We start from the raw sequence: 9,796 nt of genomic DNA, 5'->3' as shown, positions 1-9,796 counted from the left end.
CAACTGCTGCCATAGGCCAGTTCAACTCCTTAGCAACTTACCTTGAGATCCAACGCACACCAGAAACCCTGCTCTAAAGATTTGGAGGTAATTTTATGCATTGATGCAAGGGAACCATGGAAGTGCCACCAGCATTGGTTTGCGGGTAATTTCAGGGTCTCCTTAGTGACTTGCAACCATAGCCACAACTGACTTAAACCTAGTGGATTGGACACTAATGAGGTAATTGACAAAAGTTTGCTGGAAGTGATGCCATTCTTGCAAAAGCTCAATAAGAAAAATGTGTTACATAACTTGAATGTAATTTTCCATAATGGGCACTAAATAGCCTCCATATTGGTGAAAAAAGTGTTCAAGTCCATGTGGTTATGGGCTCAATTTCATTGAACACACTGTTGGAAAACAGCAGTATTTTTAGGCTCGTGCAAAGCTTCTGGGGTGACTGCTATATGAATAGATCTACTCTTGGCAGAGAGACATTAAAAACAGGTTGGTTCTTCATAAATATGTTTAAACCCGTTAACTGGCCGTCACCTACAGTATAGAGGAAGAAGAAAGACCCTACAAATGCAAAAAGCAGGAGTGCTGACTGCCTCAAACACAATAAACTAAAATCGATTGGCCAATACTGTAACATAAACAATGCACTTTATGCTGTGTCCTTGTAATCACAGAGCTGTGAATAGGAAGGGATTATAAAATGTACCTTTTTATGATGGGACAGAAGATCTAATGTTTAAAAACATCATGCCTAAAAAGATATAAGGCAATGTCACCACTCAAGTAGCAGCTGGTAAATGCCTCCTTGATCGATACCATTTCTGAGTAACCTACTGATCCTTAAAGAACCAAAAATAAATGTGGGACCTACACTTAAGTACCACAAACAAATGCATAGTGAAAACCATGGAAATGGACTCCATGGATCAGAAATGGCAAACCACAGATTTTCACTGCCAGACTTAGATTAGATCCGTCCTGGGTCATGGTCGTGGTTCTTTTTCATGTGGTCCCCACAGCTCCTGTCATATGAATGCAATGTGTGCTTTTTTCCCTTAATTTTCCCTGGTATTCTAGCTTGTTTTAAGGTGCTTACCCTCAGCCATTTTACAGATATACCCTCAGATAATATTTAAATGAACACAGTGACAATTCCATGTATAATACCCCCGGAACTCATAGCAGGATGTCACAGTGGCAATTCCATGTATAATAGCCTCGGAACTCATAACAGGATGACAAAGTGGCTGTTTTATATACAAGGGTGAAGACACATGGTGCTACTAGTAGCAGCTACTTGTCATGGCTACTAAAATAGACAATGCTGATCGTTTACTGCTAATTGTCTCTACATGTGTTTTAGCAGAGGCAATTCTCAGTATTATGGCATGGTGTTTCACTGGTGTTTAGTAGCCATGAAAAAGTAGCTGCTACTAGTATCTCCAGGTATCTTCACCCTAATAACCCCAGCTTACCATTGTGATGCACATTTGACTCCGTACTGAAGTAAAATATTATAAGTGACAAAAACTTACTGGGAAAGCAGCGGGTCAGTAAGAAGCTGAGTTGACAGTAAGTACCAGTACTGCATACAGTATGTGGACTGTGTGACTGTGGGTGGAAAACCAGGCAGAGCCAAACCTGGTTATCACTTTGATGTCTGTAACACATCACAGATCAGCCTCTCATGTCAGCACACTGAGGAAAACTGCCTGTTTCTGTTGGTCTTCTCAGCTAGCAGCTACTATCAGTTGTGTTCCTTTCCTCTGCAGATGATTCATGTTGTGTGCAGGAAGTGGGTGGAGAAGACAGAAGCAATGAGTAAAAAAAACTTCTTCAGTGTTTAAACTGCCAAATCAGGGAGGAGCTTAAAATTTTACAGGAAATTGAAAGTGCTGCTACTTGTGGCTCCCTAATTTGTGCACTAATGTCCTCCATGTTGAAGGAGCTGCTTAGGGGGCTGTCTATTAGCCTGACAATCCCGGGGATTTACATGACTACGGGGACAGCAGCTCCAAAACAAAATCAATCCCCAGCATTCGGGGACGAATGAATACCTTATGCCTGCCATCATTCCCTTATGTATGGAACAAAGGCCCAAGTAAAAGTGCAAGCTAGAACACTATATTTATTCAGTAGAATGCTTTACCATACCTGATTAAACAGCCTTAGAGGCTTTGTCTGTTTGTTTAAGATAGCAGCTACCATTTTAGCTTGGCCTGATGTCACTTTCCTGCCTGCATCTCTACTGCTGCCTGTTTCTCTTTCTGCTGAGGGGAGGGGGAAGTAGGGAGAAAGGAGGGGCAGAGGGAGAGGGGAGCAAGCTGCATAGACTCATGTCATGCTCTGTAAGGTTTGAGCTGAGAGAAGGAAGTCGGATACCTTAACTCATGTGTAGAGAATAGAAGAAAGGAAATGCAGTGTTTCTTTTCACAGAGGACTCAAAGCAGCAGTACTGTAAGTGTTTATGGCTAAATAAAGCTTACTTAGTTCTAAACTTTTCTTCTCCTTTAAGTACCCAAAAAGGACTCCACAACTGTTGAATCAGGCCCATGGGTCAACCAAGGTTGGTGCTTTCACAACTAATGATGATCAGCCAAAAGAATCATTTTAATAAATTACATATCTAAAGATAATAATACAAATTATTATCAGTTCTTTCTCTTTGGAGGGTTTTCATTCCGCATTAATAGCATGAATAATCTGATTATCATTTCATGTTATGAAACATTACCATTATGCACTAATTTTTTATCCTTTTTTTTAGACTGACATTGTATTCCCCTATAGACTTTATTGCACTCACTGCTGTACCACACCTATGATAATCAACCGCTCATTTAGGAATCTAATTTTCTATTAAGTACAAAACATATAAATCGCACAAAAAATAATGCAGAAATTTGCAGACATACAATCATTTTTGGTTTGCCCTTGATGTATCAGTTGACACTAAACACAAGAATATCATCATATAAATTTTAAAGTTTAAAGTTTAATTGATATTTTTAGTTGAAGTACAAGTAGATAAGCCTTGTCCTATAGGTCAGTTTCCCTTGAAAAAAGTATAAAGTTGGAATCCTGCCAATATTCTGTTTGCCCACAAGACTTCGGTTTTATTTTTGAGGTTTATAATCTGTTTTGCACTGAGCAAGGCCAAAAGTGCAAAATTCTGAGAAACTGAGCATATTGTAAAGTGAAAAATAAATAGTGTACAGTGTATTACTAAACGACTTAGTCAGAGCAGGTCTGACAAATACTGTAAATGACAAATAATTATTTAGCAGATGGATGTTCACAGTTTGGTAAATGTCATCAGTTGCTAATAACAAATAACAATATTTTAAAACATGCTACAGTTTTCTAACCTTTTATTGACATTCTACCACTGAAGATAAATTGATAGCTTGCCTTACGTTGGTACAGATAAACTGCACTATAAAGGACAACAAAGCCCCTTAATATGTTTTTTTTTAATATCTGATTAGAGATTAGTCCTTGTGGGTGATTAAGTATTATACAGTGTTCTTTGCTACTTTCTCTATAAATTGATTTTTTCAGTCCTTGGCTAAAATTTTTGGTCATTGACTGTATGGAATGTGATCTAAACTTTCTGAAGTGAATTTGGACACTGCCCACATACAGTAGGGGGCACGAATTGGGAAAAAATTGGATTGTAAACAAACATTTTGCGACTTTTTCGTATTTTTTGCGATTTTTTCATCGCCGTCACGACATTTTTCGTAAATTGTCGCAACATTTTCGTAGCCGTTACGATTTGCTCGTATATTGTTGCGACTTTTTCGTATTGAGCGCTCGTAAACAGCGGCAAACCTTTCAGACTTTGCATGATTTTGGAAGCCTCCCATAGGACTTAATGGCACTCTGCAGCTCCAACCTGGCCCAAGGAAAGTCTCCCATAGGGCTCAATGGCACTCTGCAGCTCCAACCCAGCCCAAGGAAAGTCTCCCATAGGGCTCAATGGCACTCTGCAGCTCCAACCTGGCCCAAGGAAAGTCTCCCATAGGGCTCAATGACACTCTGCAGCTCCAACCCAGCCCAAGGAAAGTCTCCCATAGGGCTCAATGGCACTCTGCAGCTCCAACCCGGCCCAAGGAAAGTCTCCCATAGGGCTCAATGGCACTCTGCAGCTCCAACCTGGCCCAAGGAAAGTCTCCCATAGGGCTCAATGGCACTCTGCAGCTCCAACCTGGCCCAAGGAAAGTCTCCCATAGGGCTCAATGGCACTCTGCAGCTCCAACCCAGCCCAAGGAAAGTCTCCCATAGGGCTCAATGGCACTCTGCAGCTCCATCCTGTCCCAAGGAAAGTCTCCCATAGGGCTCAATGGCACTCTGCAGCTCCAACCTGGCCCAAGGAAAGTCTCCCATAGGGCTCAATGGCACTCTGCAGCTCCAACCTGGCCCAAGGAAAGTCTCCCATAGGGCTCAATGGCACTCTGCAGCTCCAACCCGGCCCAAGGAAAGTCTCCCATAGGACTCAATGGCACTCTGCAGCTCCAACATGGCCCAAGGAGAGTCTCCCATAGGGCTCAATGGCACTCTGCAGCTCCAACCCGGCCCAAGGAAAGTCTCCCATAGGAATCAATGACACTCTGCAGCTCCAACCTGGCCCAAGGAAAGTCACGATACTGAAGCTTGAATGAATCCGAAACTTTCGTACTCAGCGCGACGGCTACGAAAAAGTCGAGAAAATTCACGCAAGTCGTAATGGCTACGAAAAAGTTGCGACAATTTACGAAAAAGTCATAACGGCTACGAAAAAGTTGCGACAATTTACGAAAAAAATTGCACAATACCGATCATTTAGAAAAAAACGCATTTGGACGCTTTTCAGACGTTCGTGGATTAGTATATGTGCCCCTAGGTGTCTTACTGCATGCCAGGAATTGCACAGGAATTTGTAAATTATACTTGTATTCAGAGACTCAAACAGCTAGAAGAAAAATTACATAGTCATGGCTTATGGAAAACGTAAATACAAATACATACCAGTAAGCAATGAATATACATTCAAATATTATGTTTCATGTAATTTCATAGGTAGCCACACAGGACCATGCTACTGATATTTTATTGAATGAAACACCTTGCATACCTGTTCCATAAATATATCTAAAATACAGCATAAGGCTAGATCTTTGTCTTCATTGCCCTTGGCACACAAGGAAAGGTTTCTGTAAATAGAGGACCAATTGACTGTGCTAATAGTTGGTTAGTTATTAAGCTTGAGGTTTTCTTGAGTGTAGGTATTAAAGAATGTATTAGCCACCCCTGTACCTTACACAAAATCTAGTAATCTAAAGAGGAAGAAGACTGAGTATAGTGAAAGAGTAGCAGAAGCTTCAATGTACATCAACAAGTAGAAGGCAAATACTGTAGCTGTCAGGTTAGGCTGGGTCAAAGACAAGGAGCAAGCTTTAGGCTTCGGTTAGAACCAAGAGAAACACAAATTAGATCAGAATCAGGCTGAGATTAAACAAAAAGACAAACAAGAAGCATGTTTATTCAGACTGAGATCATGAAGCAAGGGTTACTTCAGTAGTGATGGCTACTTGAAATGATAATGATGAATGGCACAATGCATTTCTGGCCAAGTGAGCCCTTTATTTGCCTTAACATAGCTCACCTTCTTCTTGTATGTTGCACCTTTAAATGCTCAGTGAAACTCCAGGTCAAACAGGAGATACGTCCTAGGCAAGCTGCTGATAGTACCCTCCCCCTCTGCACACATGTGCAGTGGCATCCAAGTTTGAGAGTGACAAGCAGAAAGGAGGTGGAGTGGGTACCAATGGTGAAGGCATATCCTTACATAGTTACCTAGGGTTGAAAAAAGATCAACCCCAACCTTGACAGTCTAACCTCATAGTTTAAATCTTCCATCCCCTTTACCAGTTTAGTTGCAGTCTCTGCACTCTCTCCAGCTCATTAATATCCTTCTTAAGGACTGGAGCCCAAAACTGCACTGCATACTCAAGGTGAGGCCTTACCAGGGACCTATAAAGAGGCAAAATTATGTTTTCATGAGTTAATGTCCTTTTTTATACAAGACAGCACTTTATTTGTTTTATTAGCCACAGAATGACAATGCCTGGAATTATACAACTTGTTATCTACAACAATCCCCACATCCTTTTCAAGTAAGGATACCCCCGTCTCTCTCTCAATTGCACCCATTTTCTCACAGTTCACTGATTGGGTCAAATCTTTCATTGCCAGAATCTGGGTCAATATTTTACATCTGTTTGCTGCTAGAATAAGGGGGTTACTTATCTACAGTTCTTTTTTTCTGCAACACAAACATTTTTTGCACTAAAAATCATGAATTTGGATGAGGGTTAAAAAAAAAAATTGAATTTTTGATATTCATTAAGCAAAGAAAATTGTGAAAAACGTCAGTATCTAAAAGCTTGTGAGGTCACAGGAGAAGTCAATGGGAATTCTGAATTTGAGGTAATCAAGTCTTTTTTACAGTTTTGTTTAAAATACATAAAGTAACGTTGTAATTATTTTTTAAACTTCAAGGCTAATAGAAGTAGGAATAAACATGAAAATTACACCAATGTGAATAAGCCTCCCTGTCCGAGAAAGGAGTAAAAAACATAAATCACATATTTCACTGACTTTTCCTTATTATTTCCTAATTATTGATGCCTTTAATGTCAACAATATAGAGTGGTATATTATTTATAAATGATTGCAATTAGGTTTTTGTTTTAGTTTTGCTACTAATTTGTAAGTCTGTCACCTCTATTTATTTTTCTCTCCATCAGTACAATAAGAATAATAAATTTACAGGGGAAAATGTGATCTTTTTCCTGCAGGGTACAAGTCTAATACATATTAATCTTTTTTTTGTATTTTTATATTGTTGGTAATTTGTATGGTATGATTTTTTTTCCTCATAATATACACATTTATTGGCCCTTACTGGCAAAATAATTTTAGTACTTGTTCTCTTATGATCTACAGTTCAGCAAATATCCTATTCATTGTGCGCACAAATTATTGGAGGCCATTAAAAAGATAATAAAATGAATACAAACTGAAATTGCTAATGTTAACAGAAAGCTATTGCCCCTTAGGGTAACAATAGGAGACAAATCAAAATGCCATCAGCATACATGCATACATTATAAATACCCATGGGTCACGACTTATCCCTAAGGTAGAATAGTTTTACAAAATACATTTGTGACAATGTAGTACTTATTTGCATTGCGTCAGTACAGTTATAATATTGTGGGAGAGATAATAACTTTAAAAGATATTAAATATAAGGAATTCCTATTAATTTCATGCAGGCCCAAAGAATGTCTGTTTTTCAATTACATACCAAACACAATGAACTTTTTAAATGTAAAAAGAGATGAGAGTGTTGACAATTTATTTTGTACTCTGAGCAATTTGAAGAAATAAACCTTAGTAAACATATGTGCCAGTCCTGCTTGGGTAAGCACTTACTTTTATTATGTGTATATTAAATATGTAGAGATCGTTAGGGGGACAAGGTGACATATTCAGTTATTTTGATTGCCTAAAGGCACTTCATCACTGACATCTGGATTTGAATTTTGATTGCAAATGACCCAAATTATTGTAAAAATGTTAAGTCAATGTCCCAACAGTCACACTTTTGGTACATAGTTAGCAAAACGGTAACTATTCCTGCAAAAATGTAGTATATTGGTTTTTTGTCCTAATTAGGCAAAACTGAATTGAAATAATGGCTGAAATTTAGAGATAATTTAGGTTTAATGAGTGGTCTTTCATGATTGCATTAGATGCTTAAGGCAATGTTTCTAGACTCATTTTTATATATATATATACAGTATGCAGTAGTATAGTTAATGTACAGTAGCAGGGGATAACATCGGTAAGAGTAATGTAGAATACATACTGTATGATTCAGTAACCTGTGGCTCTGTTTTATTTTTAAACCAGCTGAAGCTGAGAAATTTATAATAAGATGGCCCCCATCCCCATGCAAATGCTTTCCCTATCTTGCTCTTAAAACAAACTGCTCCTCCATATTCTGCAATTCTGCACAAAGCCTTAGATTCCATTCATATGTCTGTTAATCCCAGAAACATTAAAAGCATTTTGGGACTTGGAATCTTTCCTGTAGGTGACTACTGGTTTCACCAGTATATGCAGTCAGGATGAGCAGTGCAGAGAATAGAAAGGGGTAAACAGATACTGATGTCAGTTACAGTAGAGGTCTGTAAATGGCCTCCAAGATGGCAGCACCCATAGGCGCCATGTTGATTTCCGATGTTAGAACGCCGGAGTGCACCGACATGTGACATCACACCGTGCTTTGGCTTCAAGTTCAAAATAAAAGGATGCCAAAGACTAGTGTTTAATGCCCGATTATAGGTCTTTTCTTAGAAAGCTTCTGAGCGTGCCTAAATAGTTTTTTCTGCTTGATCTTCTGGTTTTGATACTTTGCTCTGTTTCTGACTACGCTTATTGCCACCTGCCATGAACTTTTGCCTGTTTGGCTGTTGGGCCTTGATAGTTACTCACCAGGGCTCCCATTAGTCTCACAATCTTCCTGTGTCTTAATCAATAATGTACAAATTAAACACTTTAAAACATTTTAGGGGTGTTGCCAAGTTGTTGGAAACCCAACCCCCCCTAAACGCAGACACTCTTCTTCCCATGTGTCTTTATCCTCTCTTGTCTCCTGGCATTAATTCTTTGAGAATATTCACCAATGTATTTTCCCTATTAAACTGTAGTGGGGAAAATTCTTTAGATAATTTATGCCATAAAGAAATGCCATATGTGGGAAATTAGCATGGATAAGGTGGCAAAGAAAATTAGATGCAAAAGTGACCTGCAGACTTTAAGAAAATGTTAAGCTACAAATCTTACTTATCAGACCCTGGGAGATGGTCCTGTTTTTTTATCCACGTTGCACTTTATTTCTTCAGAATTACAGAGTAATATCTGTCCAAATTGTCAAAACATTGCTTCCGCTATTTGGTAGAGTGGTGATCACTTGCAGAACACTTATGAGAGCACTTGGCACTATTGGATTGCCTCCAAGGATGTAACCCTCTAGAAAAATCCTGGAATTACCTCCACGTCTAGATTTTTTTCATGTGTAGTGATGGCCAAAATCTTTCGGCAGACCTGGATTCGGGGTGAATTACCATGTTTAGCTATTGGTAGATTTTTTCATGAAACGGGCGTCAAAATTTGATGCAGAAAAATTTGCCATGCAAAAAAAATTGTTGCCCGCATCAAAAAAAATTGTTGTCCGCATCAAAAAAAATTGTCACCCATGTCAAAAAAATGACAAGCATAAAAAATAAAATTGTCAAAAAACTTTGTCAAAATGTTATTTTTGACAAGCAACATTTTCACCGTTTCATGTATTTTCACAAAGATTTACAAATTTTTCAGCTAAGCGAATCGGGACAGATTTGCTCATCACTATCCATGTGTTCATATGTGTACTTTAAGTTGAATGAGTGCATTGGTGCTCGCTGCAAGTAGCCTCAAGTTGAAAGGGGCATGCACGGTCTTAGGTATCTTTGGTGAATACTAGCAATGTGTTCTTAATTTTGTATCTAAGCACCATTGCACCTGTCCAGTCTATTCAGGTGATTCACGTACAAGTGCACCAATTGGCCCGAGGAAAACCCTGCAGCTAAAATCACCTTGAACATGGCAATAACTATAACTCCTGGGTTCCCACTGCGACCAGCATCAATATGTGCAGCAGAATTGTGCCTAAAGGATCAAGCACAGATGTTGATTTTGATTG

Source organism: Xenopus tropicalis, chromosome 5, assembly GCF_000004195.4.
Source record: "Xenopus tropicalis strain Nigerian chromosome 5, UCB_Xtro_10.0, whole genome shotgun sequence".
Classification (NCBI taxonomy): domain Eukaryota; kingdom Metazoa; phylum Chordata; class Amphibia; order Anura; family Pipidae; genus Xenopus; species Xenopus tropicalis.
This window is presented reverse-complemented; position numbering follows the sequence as displayed.